Here is an 18,992-nt window from a genome sequence, read left to right on the forward strand (position 1 = left end):
GCCAATGTACTTTAGTTTGCTACGCGCCTCCCGCTCCACCATGAGGCTCCATCCCATTTCTCCCGTAATCGCTACGTGCGCCGCCATGGGGCCAGCACGCAAGGCGTATCGCCCCACCTCGCGTTGGGCATACTCGAGAGAATCCCAAACGGTTTTCGATACATCTAAAACTTCTTTTGCGTAAGTCAGTACCGGTACAGCGACAGTTTTCCACAGAGTTAGAGCCACTGAGTACAAATTATAAGATTTCTCCGCTAGATTACGAACCATCCACCGGAGTTTATTTCCTTTAGAAACTAAGCCGTTCTCCCATTTTTCAAGATAATTTCTTCCCGAGGAAAATTCAACTCCCAAATACTTGTATGATTCCACAATTTCCAATGGGCTATGATGGAGTAAAAAATCGCGATCGAAAGCTCCTGCCGTGATTAAAATAGGCAGTACATTAGACTTTTCCATACTAAAAGAGAAACCATTTTGATCAGCGAAGGTCGTACACCCGTCCAAAAGTAGCTGTAAGTTCTCTCTGTTATTTGACATAAACACTATATCGTCGGCGTACATCAAACACGGAATTACAGTAAATTCGCCATTCACTAACTCTTCCACATCGTTGTACTTTGGGATACAAGCACCCACTCCTAAGGCAGATAATTTAACCGCAAGCTCATCCAAAAAAACCACGAATAATAACGGAGAGAGAGGGCAACCCTGACGGAGTCCAATTCGACTTTCAATGGGTGGGGTCGTGACTTCGTGAAGAGTATAAGTATATATGCAACTTCTGTACAAGCTTTGAATGACCTCGAGACTGTTCATAGTAACACCTTTCGCTCTAAGACTTGTCCACAACCGGTCCCGGTCCACACTATCGTACGCCTTAGTAATGTCGAGAAAAGCCAACAACACATCCACATTCCTATGCCTTGATATTTCTATTAGTTGAGTTAAAACAAACAGATTGTCAGCTATTCTGCGATCTCGTCTAAAACCACCTTGAGCCTCATGTAAACAGTTAGCTGTCTCGAGTTCGGTACTCAGACGCTCTCGCACCAACATAGCGTATACCTTGTACAAGACGGACGTGACTGATATCGGTCTGTAAGAGTTCAGGTCATCTTTCGGCTTATCTTTGCCTTTGTGGATAAGTGTAACTCTAGCTTCGGTCCATTCCTTCGGAATAGTCTTTTTATCTCGACACTCATTAAAAATACGTAACAAACAACTTCTAGCCAGCGAACCCAAAGACCTAAGACATTCCGCGTAAATACCGTCGGAACCGGCCGCTTTGCCCGAACGCAAGTTCCGCAAAACCGTCTTCTATTCCTGGTCAGAGAACGTTTCAGTCTCGCAAGTAGAAGGAAAGTGAGGTCGACACTCCGATCCCGGGGTCGGGGTCAGGTTCGGGATCGGGGTCCGGGATTTAAGGGGTGAAATGAGGGTAAAATCGTCCAAAAGTCAATGTATTTAGGGTATTTCTCGCGACGATTGGTTTTCCCGTATATCAACATATTGTGTCCAGGCCAACTTGTTCATTTATCTACGCTTATCTCGAAAGATACTTGAACGTATATCTTATCAAGTGTTATCGTACGGAATAAGTTGAAATGATGTAAAAATTGATAACCTAGGCGACGCGTGCGCAGATTACCCCGGGGGACGCGGTTAATTTGAATTTAAGAGTGTTTTGACGTCATTGAATATTCGTTGTTAAAGTAGAATGGAAATATTTTTTAACTTTATTTTAATATAATTGTAGTGGATTTGAGTGTTTTGACGTTATGGAATATTTGTTGTTAAAGTAGAATGGAAATATTTTTAAACTTTATTTTAATATAATTGTAGTGGATTTGAGTGTTTTGACGTCATGGAATATTTGTTGTTATAGTAAAATGGAAATATTTTTAAACTTCATTTTAATATCATTATAGTACTTAAATATGCTTAACACTTGAACCTATATCACGACTATTTCAAACGAATATTTTAAGTATGAGAAACGTATCGTTCTCAAGTATTGTAATTGTACACGTGATTCCGTATGAGGACCGGGTAAATCCCTATATACGTAACGCGATACACTTCAAAATGCGTATAAGTAGAATGGAATTAATTTTAAACTCCATTTTAATAAATAAGATATCGAAGATAAATAATTTCAGAGTATAAAAAGGGAAAACCGTATAATAGTAAGACCATATTTAGAAAGTTCACCATCTGAATTGTATTGGAAGTGACTCCGAGGAACCATAAAATGTAAGTAAGAATACTCAGTGATAATTCTTAACTTGTCTTAATGTATTTATTTTATAGGAATTGTTCATTTCCTGTGTCTGGTGATAAAGGGTTAATCGTTTATGCAGATGAAACCATCTACTGCGGTCTATTAGATTTAACAAAGGGCATTAAACTAACAGAAGCGGAACTGCAAGAGCTATGGACAAAGAAAGATGCCATTGAAGCTTATTTCAATAACGAAGCTGAAACTTCATGGGTTTTCACAGGTTCTGAAACCAAACGGTTTTCGGTTCATAGATTTGCCGAACAAAAGGTTTTAGATGTTAGACAAATGTACCATGGTTATGGGGTAAACTATGGAAAACTGTTACCGACTAAAGAGGGGGTAGCTTTCGCTCAATCTTCTTGGTTGAATTTCCTCGACCAGTACGAGTCTATTCAGAAGTGTTTAAAGCAAATCAAGGAAATAAAGGAGGCGATGACTAACGTTGTAATTAAACAATTACACGGAGCTCTTAACAAAAGCGTGCAATAGCTGCCAAATTGATCATCCATCTCAACTCCAGCATGATTGTATCATGACGGATTATTCTAAGCGTGTAGATTTGCATTTTTATGAAATAATTATGTCGGTAGATTGTGAAAATATTATTGAAATGTTTACTATTCGCTGTGAATTGTCGAAAGAAATTTTAAATAATATAATGTCACTAATAATATGCAATGCTAAAAACTTGTTAAAAAACTAATAAAATTGATTGCACTAATGTTCCGATTCTCATTAACCATTATGGATTTAAGCTTACAACATCCAATGAATGGGCTTGTAGCCGGGTCCACCCAATGCGGAAAGTCATTCCTGGTGGGACGGTTGATTCAACATAAGAAGACCTGCATATCCCCTCCTCCGGAGAGGATAATATGGTGTTATACCGAGTATCAGCCGAAACTATTTCAATCAATATTAGAACACACACCTTCAGTCCAGTTTCACGAAGGGTTACTCGATGTTAATATATTAAACCCGCAAATTAGGAATTTAGTTATTTTAGACGATTTGTTATGCGAGATATCTAATAATAAAGATGTAACTAATTTATTTATTCGTGGATCTCATCACAGAAACACCTCCGTACTAATTTTAATGCAAAACCTTTATTACCCCGGAAAAGAAATAAGAACTTTAAATTTAAATGCTCATTATCTATTTATTTTTAAATCACCACGAGATAAATCAACAATTTATCATCTCGCGAGGCAGATATCTCCAACCAATAGCAAATACGTTATTGATGCGTTTCAACAAGCTACGTCACGGAAATTTGGGTATTTATTAGTTGACTTGAAACCTCACACCCCAGATCAGTATTTACTACGAACAGGTTTAATACCGGGTGAAGAATCGGCTGTCTTTATTCCAAAATGAAGTGTATTATAGAAGGGAATTTTTTTAGGGTTAATCGAGAGTGGATTATTAAAGAATTAGCTTACGTAGTATTAGAAACTGAAGAATCGGAAGTGTTTACTTTCAAATCTCCATGCCCTTTCAAAGAGCTTTCAAACGAAAATAAAAGACAATGCAGATGGATATCTCATAACATTTGTCATCTTCGATGGGATGACGGCGAACCTCCTTACAGAACGAGACGTGACATTTGCAATCAGATAGCGGAAAAAGCTACTTCGTTTTTCACCAAAGGTTTAGAAAAAGCTGCAGTATTATCGACACTCCTCGGTGTTCCAGTAACTAACATCGAAGATACCGGCTGTCCTAAATTATCAGAACTAGAAGACGTTGAATTAAACTGCCCTTTTCATTCCGAAACTGTTCATTGCGCTTAAGAAAGGCTAAGAAAATCTCTAAATGGATGTCTCAAAACGAGTAAAGGAAAACCTAGACTTTCTACGTTTCCTGACATCCTGTAATCTAAATCAAAGAAAGACAGCTATTAAATACGTTAGCAAGGAAGCTATACTGGCTCTCGTTGAATGTTGTATAAATGTATTACACGGAACAATTGAACTGTCAGAACGTCATCGTAAGCGGTTAAAGAAACAGCGCGGTTATACGAAACGTGTCGAAGAAGAACCCTTTATCAAAACGACGAAAGATACTGGTACAAAAAGGTGGTTTTCTTCCATTTTTATTAGCGCCACTGCTATCTATCGTTAGCTCAGTCGCCGGAAGTGCAATTAGCCGAGCTATAAACCGATGATGGCTCGAAAAATGCTTCTAGTACCTGAAGATGTAATGGAGAGATTAAAAAACACTCCACCTTCCAAAACAGAAGAAACACCTGAACTTCAAAAAGAGAAGACACTCGATGATGAAATGAAATCTATTCTAGATAATCCAGATTTAAACGAATCAGAGAAATTAGCATTATACAATCAAACTCTCCAACGACGGTTAACTTACGTACGTAAAGAGCAAATCTCTCCCGTTATTGAAAACTCTGAACGGCCTAAAACCTGGTTCGCGCAAATATCTTATTCTCTACCTGCAACTTATGTTAGTGATGCGATTTCATTATACCGAGCGACTACGGAAGATCCGAGATATATTAGATGGGCTAACTCAGGAGAGCTTTCTATTCGAGGACAAGTGATTGGAGGATCTAATATAATCGATCTTTTGTATGACGCTGTGAGAAAAACGCCTGGAACAGCGATTGATCCTATAGGAGTTACAGAGTTTTACGAGGGCATTCATAAGTCAAATATTTCAAAACGTTTAATTAAAAATCCTGTAAGATTGACACTGTTAAAAACATTCGCTGTATTTCATACACCACCAAGTAGTTCAATGTTATCATCATCTTCACCTAGTCCTCTAAGATCTTGGATACATACTAAATAAAATATATTAACCTGATAATTTTGTTCTCATTTCATAGTATAAGCCTACAATGGAAGGTTGTACAGAAACGGTCTCTTTAGGACTTTTAGCCTATTTATCACAATCATTTTCAAAATCACCGAAAATTATCACAGCTGTATTAATTATCATAGTTATTATAATATTAGAATTATTTAATTTCCTTTTTTGGCGTTACATGCCATTACATCAAAATATTACCCAATATGGAGAAAGAACTTGAGCAGATCTATACTAACCCCGCAGACCCAGGGTCATTCGCTGGAGTTCGAGCGCTCTATAATTCAGCTCGACATAAAGGTTTAAAGGTTTCATTGGAAAAAGTAAAACAATTTCTAATAAAGCAGGATACATATACGCTGCATAAACCTGCTAGAAGACGATTCAAACGAAATCGAACTATTGTTTATGGAATTGACGAACAGTGGCAAGCGGACTTGGCAGATTTTCAGAAGCTGTCTAAATATAATTCAGGATCTCGCTACGTATTATGTATTATCGACATATTTAGCAAATACGCTATGGCTGAAGCGGTTAAAAATAAGAAAGGTGTAACAATTTTAGAAGCGTTACGTAACGTTTTTGAAAAAGGCCGTCAACCGAAAAGAATTCAAAGTGATCATGGAAACGAATTTGTCTGTCAAGAAGTGCAGAGTGAATTAGAAAGAAGGAACATTAAATTTTTCGCTACCCGATCAGAAATGAAAGCGTCCATTATTGAAAGATTCATTAGAAGTTTTAAATCTCGTTTATATCGCTATTTCACGCAGAATAACACCCTTAAATATATCGACGTTTTAGATGATATTATAAACGCTTATAACAATAGTTATCACAGATCAATTAAATATAAACCCGCGGAAGTTACTCTAGATAACTTTGCTAAAATATGGAAAAATCTTTACGGTTCGGTAAATTTTTCTCCTCCGTTAACATACGCGTTTGAAATTGGAGATATTTGTAGAATAAGTAGAAATTTATCAATTTTCGATAAGAAATATAACCCGAATTTTACTACAGAATTGTTTAAAATAGCTGAGAGACTGCCACGTGACCCACCTGTATATAAGCTGATGGATTTAAATTCTAACCCCATTTTAGGAGTATTCTATCGAGAGGAGGTTCAGATTGTTGGTCGAGATTTAACTGTTACTTCATAATCGAAAAAGTAATAAAAAAGAGGAAAAAATCGGACGGTCGCGTAGAACTGTATGTCAAGTGGCAAGATTACGACCCTACATTTAATTCTTGGATACAAGAAGTGGATTTAAAATGAGTTTTTACGTAACGCTACCTTCAGATTCCTCATCATTATATTACCAAGACAATAGCGTTGGTAAATTTCGAACGTATTTAGCTGAACCGTTAAGATTTGAGGAACAGTACGAAGTTGGGTTAGCGGAAATAAGCTATCCTCGGACATGGCATAACGTTCGAAAACCTAATCTATTGGTTATTAAAGACCCTCTCGAATATGATAAAATGACTGATAACCCTCTAGTTGAAGTTCCCGCGGGTTTTTATAAAACTCCGGAAGAACTATTACATGTTATGAACGTCCACAACCAAGAAGAACAAGTTACATTCGCTTATTTAAATTATTCTAATCGAATTAAAGTTAAATTGCAACCGAAAATCAGAGCTGTAATTGGCCCCGATCTATCGATTTTACTAGGTTTTAAGGATAGAAGAGATAATGATTTCACCATTTTAAATTCAATGATAACCCCCTACCCAGTTGATATGAACGCTGGGTTACATTCATTATTCGTTTATTCTGATCTGGTTGAAAATAGCGTTGTTGGGGATAGTTTAGCACCTCTATTAAGAATCAAAAGCGTCGAAGAGAAAGCCGAGTCTAATGGGAAAACAACTACAAAAATATTTTCACAACCTCATTACCTACCAGTCGTGTGTAATAATATTAAGACTATAGAAATTAATATAACAGATGATTTAGGTGAGCCAATACAGTTTCATAGTGGAAAAGCTCACGTTGTATTACATTTTAAACCCCGTAAAATGTGGACTTCACTATAAACCTTTAATCATTCAGGACACACCCTCATTCTAGCTTAAGAGAGCGAACAGTTAACATCATGAGGTCTGAATATTCACCTTCAAGAACTGATTATGAAAGTTACTATTTAAACCAGGTTGGTTTCGGTGGAATACCTGTATATAGAGGTTTAGCCGTGCAAAGAGGACATGGACTAGGAAATATATTATCTTCAGCGTTTAGATTCGCGGTACCTTTACTGAAGAAAGGCGCTTCTTACTTGGGGAAAAAACTTTTAAGTACCGGAGCGAAAGTAGCGACCGATGTTGTTAGCGGAGTCCCAATTAAAACAGCGCTTAAATCGCATTCTATTAACGCTGGAAGGGAAACTTTAGCTTCAGCAGCTGATGAAGCCATGAGACTAACATCTTCAGCTACGGATCATATTAAAAGAATGACGGGTTCCGGAAATAAAAGGAAACGAACTCAGTCGAAAAGCGCCATTTCAACAGCAGGCAGGATAGCGAAAGGACGGTTCCCTAAACGTTCCGATATATTCTCATAATGTCCCTTTTACACCCGCACTCAGTTGAGTGTATAAATTCCGAGCTAGATTTGTTTCAAGTACCTATGACACAATCTTCGATTATTGGTGGAGAATGGGTTGAGTATAATCCAATATCAAATATAGTTGATAACGCATCAATTACATTTTCTATCAACGGTAACTCTGAAACGTATATAGACCTTTCACAAACTTTGCTGCACGTTCGAGTTAAGGTAACTAAAGATAATGGTCAACTACCGCAACCCGCGGTTCCAGGTGTTGCGGGTGGGGCCGCCGGAACTCCAGCCGACAATATCGCCCCCGAGAATTTGTTTCTTCATTCGCTTTTTAGCGACGTCCACGTATTTCTTAATGAAAGATCAGTAACACCTTCCAGTCAAAATTACGCTTATAAAAGTATGATACAAACTTTATTAACGTTCGGAGATTCTGCGAAAAAAAGTTATTTAACGAGTTCACTTTTCTATCGGGATACGCCTGGAAAGTTCGATTCATTTTTCGATAACGATGGTTTCTCTAAACGAGCGAGTTTAGCGCAAAAAGGGGCGATTGACTTGGTAGGCGTAGTCCATACTGATTTATGTCAACAACCACGCTTTTTATTAAATATGGTTGATTTGAAATTTAAATTCGATAAAAATAGAGCAGCTTTTTGCGTTCATTCCGACGTAAAATGTAAAGTGGAGATTTTATCAGCTTCCCTTTATCTGAGGAAAGTTAAAGTTATACCGGAACTATCGCTCGCTCAAGCCAAGGCGTTACAATATGGAACCGCTAAATATCCTGTAACTCGTTCGGAGTGCACCTCATTTTCTATACCCGCTGGTCTTATGGCTAGTGTGCAAGATCATTTATTTACCGGACAAGCACCTAAGAAAGTTGTTATCGGGTTTGTGGAACAAAAAGCGTTTCTAGGAGATTTGAAAAAAATCCCCGTACAACTTTCAACATTTCGATTTATCAAGCATTGGATTGTACATTGACGGTAGCAGCGTCCCTCATAAGGCGTTATCTCTAAACTTTGAGGAAAATCTATATATTCAAGCGTATTGCAATCTTTTCATTCAAACTAATCAGTGGAACGTAGATGAAGGGAATCAGATAAGTCGGGAAGATTACCCTAACGGAAATTGTTTATTCGCGTACAATTTAACCTCGGATCTTAATAACAACGCTAATCCCTTGCATCTTGTAAAAAACAGTAACCTGAGATTAGAATTAAAATTTGCAAAACCGTTACCGGAGACGATTTCCATTCTAATTTACGCTGAGTTTCAAAATTTGATTGAAATTGATAAAAATCGAACCGTGATTTTCGATTACAGTAATTAATGGATTCGCTACAGATAACTAAAATTCTTGAAAAAGATTTAAGTACTAAAAGTATATTTCAAGGCGTGTTCGCGGCTGACAAGCTACCTAAATACGTAAAAATATTCCCTTCTCTATTTATTGTAAATACCGATACGAGTGCTGAACCTGGAGAACACTGGGTTCTAATATATTTTTCTAAACATAAAAATTGTGAATTCATGGATTCCTTTGGAAATCCACCAGATTATTTTATATTTAATGACTTTATTGAACGAAACAGTAAAACTAACTTTTAATTCTAATCAATTACAGAGTAATTCTAGTAATACGTGTGGAGCATTCTGTATCTATTTTGCTATAAACAGGTGTAAAGGAATAGAAATGTATAACATTGTTTCTAGGTTTAAGAAAGATAAATATGTAAACGATAAAATGATTAAAGAGTTTGTGTAAAATGTATCCAATAAAATAATTTTTTACAATTTATAGCAATAGCAGTTTTTTTTTATATATACATAAATACAAGCATTCATTATAATTTTTCAATATCTTTATGACCGTGCGCTAATGTACGAACCCCGCAGGGTAGAATGTATCTCTTATCATCATTTGGTGATAAACAAAGTTTTCTAGTATTTAAAGTAAATAGTTCATGCTTGAAACTAGCTATACGCATCATCTCGGCTGACATGGTTTCTTGATTGAAAAGACAACGTTCATAGTCTTCGTGGCGGATGACGTTTCTAATAACGTTCATGGCAACGCCCTTGCAAACCTTTTTATGGTTTAAAATTGACTCTAAAGATTTCCCCAATCGCAACTCCTTTTCTATCTCTTCAGCGGTCTTAGACTCCCCGTACAATTTAATAGAATAAAGCTTTGGACGAAGTCCTACAAAGCTTTGAATTAACTGCGAATTTGTCTCGTCTTTAAAATAACCGAGAGCTTTTTTATTCTGATTAGAATGAAGGAAATGCGAAGGTGGATAATCAGAGAAGTCAAAGCGGTTTTTATGAACTTCAAAGTCTTTATAAACATCATCCGTCTTAATGTTGTACGTTAAACTGTCTGTAAATATTTTATATATTAGTACTATTTAAATAAAAAATGCATATTAAATTAAATTACCAGTGTCTGTAAATAATAGTGATGCTTTGTCCCCGTACGTATTTTTTATGAATCCATAATGGAACCGATACATGAGCTCCTTGGATAAATCTAGAATGGTGAATCAGGTAAATATAGGCCGGTTAAGAACAATTTTAGCTATCTTCTTATGAGCGCCGGCTAACTCTTCATTAAAGATGGTAAAGTGTTCAAACTGCGGGGAACTTGTAACTTTTAACATTCTTTCTGGTTTATGAATCAACTCGAAATTTATATGCTTCCGTAAATTTTCCATTGTTTTTCTAAAGAATTAAATGAAGTAAGGGAAAAAACAGCAATAAATTATTTAAATTGATTTACCCGGAAACAGAGTTAACCATTAGTTTCCAGAAATTCTTTTCAAGTGAACTCTTGGATAATTTCCTCTGTTCAGTGTTGAATCTAACATATTTTTCTAACCATTTTCCTTGAGTGAAGGTTAGAGCTCGATGAACCTTGGTTACTTTCAAACCTAATTCTACATAATATTTTAAATTGCGGTAATGTACTATGTATTTCTCTTTATTATTTAAATTAGGAAGAAGTTTTGGTAGACTTTGATTCTCCTTAATATTTAATTTTCCTAAGAGATCTTTGGAGTATGGAGATAGCATATCATGTGTAATAACTTTAGATTCCGCCGCTACTGGGAGATCGTTATGTAAGTCATGCAACTCTGGAGGATATTCAAGATCCACCTGCAAAGGAAACAATTCTTTAAAAATATAATTCAATAATTATAACACTTGTTATTTACCTCTAAAATGTATCCGTTTTCAACGTTATTGGGAATACTCAGAATATTTTCAGAGTGTTTGCAAATCATCCTCCTGAACCCACTGAAAGTCGCCTAGCGGTAGTGGTTCACACATAACAGCACCGTACAAATTGTTAGCATCTTCAATTAAGTTAAATTAAGTTAATTAATATAATTAAAATTAAAATAATTAAAATAAAAAATAAAAAAAATTATTTATTTTTTTAAAAATGTAAATTACCTAAATAGCATATATAACTACTCTCTTTAGACGAATCATATGTGTCGGCCATATATTTGTTATTCGCTTCAGAATAACGAGTTGAGATCATTGAAACACCGCCTCGAATCCCTAAAAATTCAATGTAAATACAATAATATTTAAAATATCACAAAAGCGTTACCCTTTTCAATAAATAAGTGTTGATCTATATCAAGTATGAGATCGAGGCGAACATCGATCATCTTCAAAGCTGCTTGCCAGGCTAAACCTGGTGCGGTGTAAGCGTGAGCGGGATCTAGTTTATAATGAGTTATAGATAATGTTCTAAAATTTTCAAAAACGTCGGCTAAGAGCAACGCATCGCTTTTCACATAGAGGTCGGTGTATTCTCCTACGAAAACCGAGTTTAAGAGATTTGAAATATTTATACTATAGTAATTTTACCTAATGTTTGAATATTAAACGCTGTCCAAACATTTTGGGCGTGTAAATAATCAGATTCTAAAATATTTTGATTTTTCAATGAACTGAAAAACGCTTCTCTAGGTGGCAGCATCGTCTCGTCAAATTTCTTTTCATCGTCCATATACTCGTACGGGTAGACTCCCTTCCGCAAAAGCAGTTGAACTTTCTCACTTTCAAAATATTTCTTAACAATCTGAAATTTACTGGCTCCTTCCAAAACGAGATTAGATACTAGAGCATCGAGGCTATCGCTTAGAAATCGATAAGAGTCTAAAAATCGAAATCTCCCTAAAAAACAATAAAATTATTGTTAAGGTTAAATTCACAATAAAATATATTTACCTAGTTTCAGATAAATATAATTTTCGCTAGTGGAAGGAATACAGTCGAGTGTCTGTTCCTTAAAATGACCAATCTCCTGACATATGAGATGTAAATCGTATCTATGCACATTTATTATTGATATTATTATTATTCCTGGTTAATTATTTTACTAAATTTACCTGCTAAGGTTATGAAGGAAAACAGGGATAAATTCTGGAACTTTCTTTTGAAGATTACAGAGGTTATGCGCTGGTCCCCTGTATTTCCCAGTGAAATGACAATGATCGCGAACCGCGGGCATATTTCCCTGGTTAAGCTGCTTCTGACAAATGTAGCAATGTGTAGCAGCTTGAAACTGTTCCTCCTCCACCGGGGTAATAATCATTGGTACATTTGTCTCAATGAGTTCCATCAACTCCTTTTCTAATTCCAAAATAGACACTAGAAATCTTCGAGTTGCATCTTGTCCTCGATAGCAATCAGTTCGAACAGGTACACCTATTAGTATCCTATTATAATTTATCTGTTAAACAAAATTTTGCAAAATAACTTACCGTTTGGTCCTACAAGTACCCAAGAATACGCACAACTGATATGCATGTTTACTTTGCTGGTATTTGTATCGGGATCTAGATCACATCCTTGAACTCTCGGTAGGATTGCTTCAAAATCGGCGTAAAATACATACTGCACCTAATAATTTAATTTCATTAAGAGTTAAATTAAATAATTTTTATTTTTACCTTTTCTGTCCACTCATATTTATCAAAATAAAGCGTCTTCTTCTTGGTAGGGAAAACTGTTTTTTGGACGCCGTGGGTGGCACATTCTTCGATATGCGCATCACGTCGCTGTTCAGCGTTATTACCGCTGAATCGGTGAAGACACATTCTAATAAAGAAAATAATTAGTAGATTGCAAACTAATATATTGGAACCTAAATTACCTGCAATAATAACTTGTACTTCTGTGTTTTGTTAGATGCTGTAACAGTTTTCCTAGGTCTCGTATAAGACAGTAATGTCTATTCCCATCGTCAATATCTTTAGTTTCGTCGGTGATGTATAGCAAATCAACCTCCCTTTCCTTACTACACTTGTTAGCGCTTACGTAAAGGGGGAATATATCTCCCGAGAAGCCAAACACAGATATTGATAAATTATTCATTAATTCAAATTTTTTAAGTTCCGTAGCGTTTAATTTGAAAGGAAAAGATATATCACTGGTATCAAGTTCATTTTCATAAGGTGTATATTTCGAAACACTGTTAGGGTGATGAAGCCAAGAAACTGGGTGAAGTTTAGCGAGAATTGACCAGAGAAAACATTTCTCGTCATTTTCGTTTCTAATATTAAGAATCGCACGACGTTGAGAGAGTTTTTTAGGTAGTTCCATATACGATGACCCTCGCAACGGTTGGTAAGATGCTACATTTAATTCTACATACAGAACACGGTCAATTACCCAACCCGATCCTATCAAAAATATAATGTTTTAGTTCAAAATATAACTTATAAATTTTAGTACATACCTGTCGCTTCAAAGTTTTCCGCTGCTGACTGTATTGTTTCAATGCAGTCATTCAGCTGTCTTTCAATTACATCGGCCGTTAATGTTGTCTGCATAATGCTCCGGAAATAGGGTCTCACTTCCGCACTTTGTTCCGCACCCCCCAAAGGTCTCATATAAACAGATCTTACGAGTAAGAACCATTTAATTCCACGTTTACTGGCGAGTCTTTCCATTAGAAATTTACGGAAAGCGGCTCGGTAACGTCCGATAAACATAGCCACATCAATATCATAGTCCTCGGCATTATAACGAATAGATGCTAACGTATCATTCAAGGCCTGGACCATACTTGGAGATGCTGGTGGTGTTTCATCAAGTATTGGTGAGGCGGGAACAGGTGATGGTGTTGGGCTGTTGGGTAAAGCTGATGCAGATGGTTGGATAGATTCCAGTTGAATATCTTGAAGCAGACTAGGTGATGGTGGACGGGTTGGTGATGGTGAACGTTGCATTGGTGATTGTGTGTGAGACAGGTCCATGGGTTCGGAAGGGCCGGGTGCGTTCAAGTCATGAGTTCGTTGATGGCTCTTGAAATGTTCCAATCTAGCCACATTCTTACCACATACTTCACAGATAAACTTATGTCTATCACCGTGTACTTCTCTAACATGCCGATTAAAGTGGGACTTGGTAGAAAAACTTTTCGCGCACGTAGGGCAAATATGTTGGGCTTTAGGCATCTTGAATATAGCTACCGCTGTTAACCGTGGAATGACCTCCCACAACCCTATACAACTCCTTTTATAGTATATTCAAGTATCATTTGAGAACGATACGTTTCTCATACTTAAAATATTCGTTTGAAATAGTCGTGATATAGATTCAAGTGTCAAGTGTATTTAAGTACTACAATGATATTAAAATGAAGTTTAAAAATATTTCCATTTTACTATAACAACAAATATTCCATGACGTCAAAACACTCAAATCCACTACAATTATATTAAAATAAAGTTAAAAAATATTTCCATTCTACTTTAACAACGAATATTCAATGACGTCAAAACACTCTTAAATTCAAATTAACCGCGTCCCCCGGGGTAATCTGCGCACGCGTCGCCTAGGTTATCAATTTTTACATCATTTCAACTTATTCCGTACGATAACACTTGATAAGATATACGTTCAAGTATCTTTCGAGATAAGCGTAGATAAATGAACAAGTTGGCCTGGACACAATATGTTGATATACGGGAAAACAAATCGTCGCGAGAAATACCCTAAATACATTGACTTTTGGATGATTTTACCCTCATTTCACCCCTTAAATCCCGGACCCCGATCCCGAACCTGACCCCGACCCCGGGATCGGAGTGTCGACCTCACTTTCCTTCTACTCTCGCAAAATCGATAGTCGCTGAACTCGGGTCCGAATTAAACTCATCACTCGAAGTCGAAGATCGTGACGAAACCGTTAACAATTCATTTTCGAGCTCCGAACGTATTCTCGGATACGATTCACAACGCTCTCTCTTTGGAACAACAAGGATCCATTTTTTGCCTTAATACACGTGGACGCCTTTACAGTTGAGGCTGTTTTCCGTAAACGCTTCAGATATTTCCAAAATTTGTTGCCACGATCTTTACCAGCAGCCATGATTTCCTTCTCTACCTTTTTATTTACAGCACGTATCTTTCTCTCGATTAAAAGTTTACAGTCAAGTTTAGCCTTCATATACAAATTCCATTTAGCCTTGGTGCTGACCGTGTCCTCCTTCTGAGACAAGGATTTTCTATGAGCTCGACACGCTACTTTACGTTTAGTTATGGCCACCTTAATATCTTCATCCCACCAGCTCTTTAGACATTTGTTTTGTCCTTTCGAAGACCTCCTACCCTTTACACGAGAGAGCGTCGCTTTCTTTGAAGCTTCGATCGCTTCCACAAAATCACTATAAGAGCACTCCTCTCCAACCTCCTCTCCAAACTCCAACGCCCAGCTTTCCATTTTCTGAGTATAGTTTGCCACCTTCTCGATATCAGAAAAGTCCCAAAAACTTCGTGCTTCACCAGAAATTTGAATATTTCCACCTCTCCGATTAAGTATACGCGCGGTCCTTGGTAACGTAACAGAAGTGGTAATTAAATTATGGTCACTTCCCAAACTGTTGGAACCGTCCTCGTCTATCAAAATCGACTGTACATCATCCACTAAATTTTCACACAACAATATATAATCAATAGACGAGCTGGAACCATTGTTTTGCCAAGTAGTTTTACCAACACAAACAATCATCAGGTTTCCAATTAACAGACCGTTAATAGCACTGAACTCTTTTAATAAATGCCCGTTGGGATCCTCTGTTCCGTTCAATTCAGCAATATGTCCATTCATGTCGCCCATTACAAAAAAATTCGTTTTCCCCGCGATATCTCTTAACTCTTGAGCGTCCTGTGACAGACACTCGTAGATCTTCCGGTTCCATTCGGTCGTAGATGATGTTTTTCCCGTAGCGCAATACAATATCGCAAAGGCAATTTCCGGGTAATCCGGGAGTGCAACCCACATGTGTTCATGCCATTTTTTTATTGCAACTAATTCATTTAATTTGGACAGTATTCCAATTCCGCCACCTCGTTTTTCAGCCCCATCCCTGTTTAAACCGATCCATTTTAAACTGCTCGGTACAATAGGCAATTCATTTTCTCTCAAATGAGTTTCAGCAACAGCCACAAAATCATAATTTTGTGAAAACATTAGCTCCGAAAGTTCAGTCCATTTTCTTTTTGACCTTGCACCACCCATATTTAAAAATCCAAATTTTAAAGATACTTTGTCGAAAGATTGATTTTCCCTTCCACCTTTCCTCGGACCTCTTTTCCGATGACGCCTTCTCACTCTACTGACTGGTACTTCGGCGAAAGGGACCACTGTTTGTAGCGTCACTTGAATCCGTATTTTCACTGTTTTCCACATTGTTCATTTTTTCGTTTCGAATTACTCTTTTGCCACGAATTATCCATTCGCCACCTCCATCTCTCTTTTTTCGTAATTCGGCACGAAGCACCTTGTCTTCTTCCCGCTCTAATGGCGTAAGATCCTTTCCAATGTAAATTTGTGGCCCTTCGAGTTCCCGTAAGAGTTTTGATGCAGTCAGTACCGTGTTTCGACTAGACATCCCATCCAGAGTGACTACTAAAGGTTTTGGATTTCCAGCACGGTTTTGTCCTTGACGGTAAGACCGAAAGACCTTTATCCCAGAAAGGTGCAAAGTATTTTCCAACCACTCTTGAACAATTAAGTTTTCCGCCGATACGTCTTCAGTCAAATTAAAAATCACGACATTGGCTCTTCTCTCTCGACGTTTATTAAGCTCAATCATTTCTGACTTCAGTTCGGCTTTAACACGCTGACTAATTACTTCACGATCTGATAGTGGGGCTTCTGTTTTGGCATCTTTTTCTTTCTGGACACGCAGGCTTCCATAGTCATTTAATATTTTTTTCTCAAACTCCTTCATCCTGACGTCTCTGTTATTTAAAACTAGCTCAAACTTCTTTGTCATACGGTCTTCGCTCACTTTGACCGCCAAATCCAATTCTTCCTCAAACGAACCTTGATGCTCTTTGAGCTTTATGTCAAACAAGACTTCCATTCTTGGAAGAAAAAAAAAGTCGTCCATACTCTGACATGGTGGGGATTCAGCTCCGGACTGAATCATTTTCGTAGAACCGCAACCTTCCAACTTGCAGAACCATTGCATTCTCTCATCTTCTTCGAGTGCCCAATAAAGAGATTCTGACACTTTAACACACTTAATATGGTATGACGAACGGCATTCCGCACATACTATTTTTTTGCTTTTCTGTGCAATTTGCTGGTCACAGCACGAACAATACAATTTCAAAGCCAAGGCGTCATCAACTCCATTAGCCGTTCTTTTGCTTTGATCCTGAGACATAGTTATTTCAAAAACGCTTCACGCGCGAAGCGCGCTACGTGTTTTAAAAAACTCGATCAACCGATTAAAAGCCGACGCCTAAATTTAGGCTTAAGACTGCGGTTTTCGACGATGTAAAGTTTTAGAAATTTCCAACTAACAATATTATTTACCTATCCAAAAGGCAAAAACTTAAAAAAATGTTCTCCACCCTATACGTGACGTACTATATATTAGTCTCAAACGAGGTAATTACTATTTATTCAAAAAACTTCGGTTTAAATACGAACGTAGACAGAGTGCGACTAACTCATTTCATCACATGAACTGAAATAATGAACGAGATAATCGCTATCGTAGGTGGGGGGGGGGGGGTGGCTAACTTAACGCAAGTGAATGCGTCGCCATGTTAAATGATTGCAAATGAACGCGACCTCATTTTAAATGAATGCAAATGAATGCGACCTCATTTTAAATGAATGCGACCTCATTTTAAATGAATGCTACCTCATTTTAAATGAATGCTACCTCATTTTAAATGAATGCGACCTCATTTTAAATGAATGCGACCTCATTTTAAATGAATGCCACCTCATTTTAAATGAATGCGACCTCATTTTAAATGAATGCGACCTCATTTTAAATGAATGCGACCTCATTTTAAATGAATGCGACCTCATTTCAAATGAATGCGAACTCATTTTAAATGAATGCAAATGAATGCGACGCCATTTTAAATGAATGCGACGCCATTTTAAATGAATGCGACGCCATTTTAAATGAATGCGACCTCATTTTAAATGAATGCGACGTCAATGCGAAGCAATGCGACAGCTCGGTTCACGAGATAATTAAATAAACAAATGTGGGGGCTAGGTTAATGCTAGCCCCCCATGTTGGAATTAAGACAAATAATCACCGCTATTCGAATGCGACGTCAATTTAGTTTCAATTTCAGTTTTGGTTAAAAACACCAATCCTACGCGACATCAATTGTGACCTACTTATTTTTGAATGAGACAGATTAGTTAAAGAGATAATTAATTATGAAAGTGTGTTAAGATCGTTAATCTCGCTATCCTAAAGTTTATCATATGTAAAAATAATTAGGAGAAAATCAGAGCATTAGTAAAAAATTTATTTATAGTATTTAAAAACGGAAAAAAGTTTCATATGACAAAGTTGAGAGTTTAATATTTACATTTTTTTACATTGTATAATACAAAATATGAATACAGATATTTTCTTTGCCTGAGCAACCCTCCTTTTTGTTCTTCGAGTCATCATACAATTCCCATTTTTCATTTGTAAATTTGGATGGACCACTCTCGCTAGCGGGGGATTGACCAGTCTCGCTAGCGGGGGATGGACCAGTCTCGCTAGAGGGGGATTGACCAGTCTCGTTAGAGGGCGATTGACCAGTCTCGTTAGAGGGGGATTGACCAGTCTCGCTAGCGGGGGATGGACCAGTCTCGCTAGCGGTGGATGGACTAACCTTTCCTGTAAGGGATTGACCAGTCACTTCATAATAAAATAAAGAAATTTCATATTTAAAATATTCTACCTGCAGTTTTAGACTGAAGTGAAGAATAAACGTTTGCACAATTTTCACAGGCATGATAAGTTT

The sequence above is a fragment of the Leiobunum rupestre genome, chromosome 5 (assembly GCF_980474605.1).
Source record: "Leiobunum rupestre chromosome 5, qqLeiRupe1.1.hap1, whole genome shotgun sequence".
Classification (NCBI taxonomy): domain Eukaryota; kingdom Metazoa; phylum Arthropoda; class Arachnida; order Opiliones; family Sclerosomatidae; genus Leiobunum; species Leiobunum rupestre.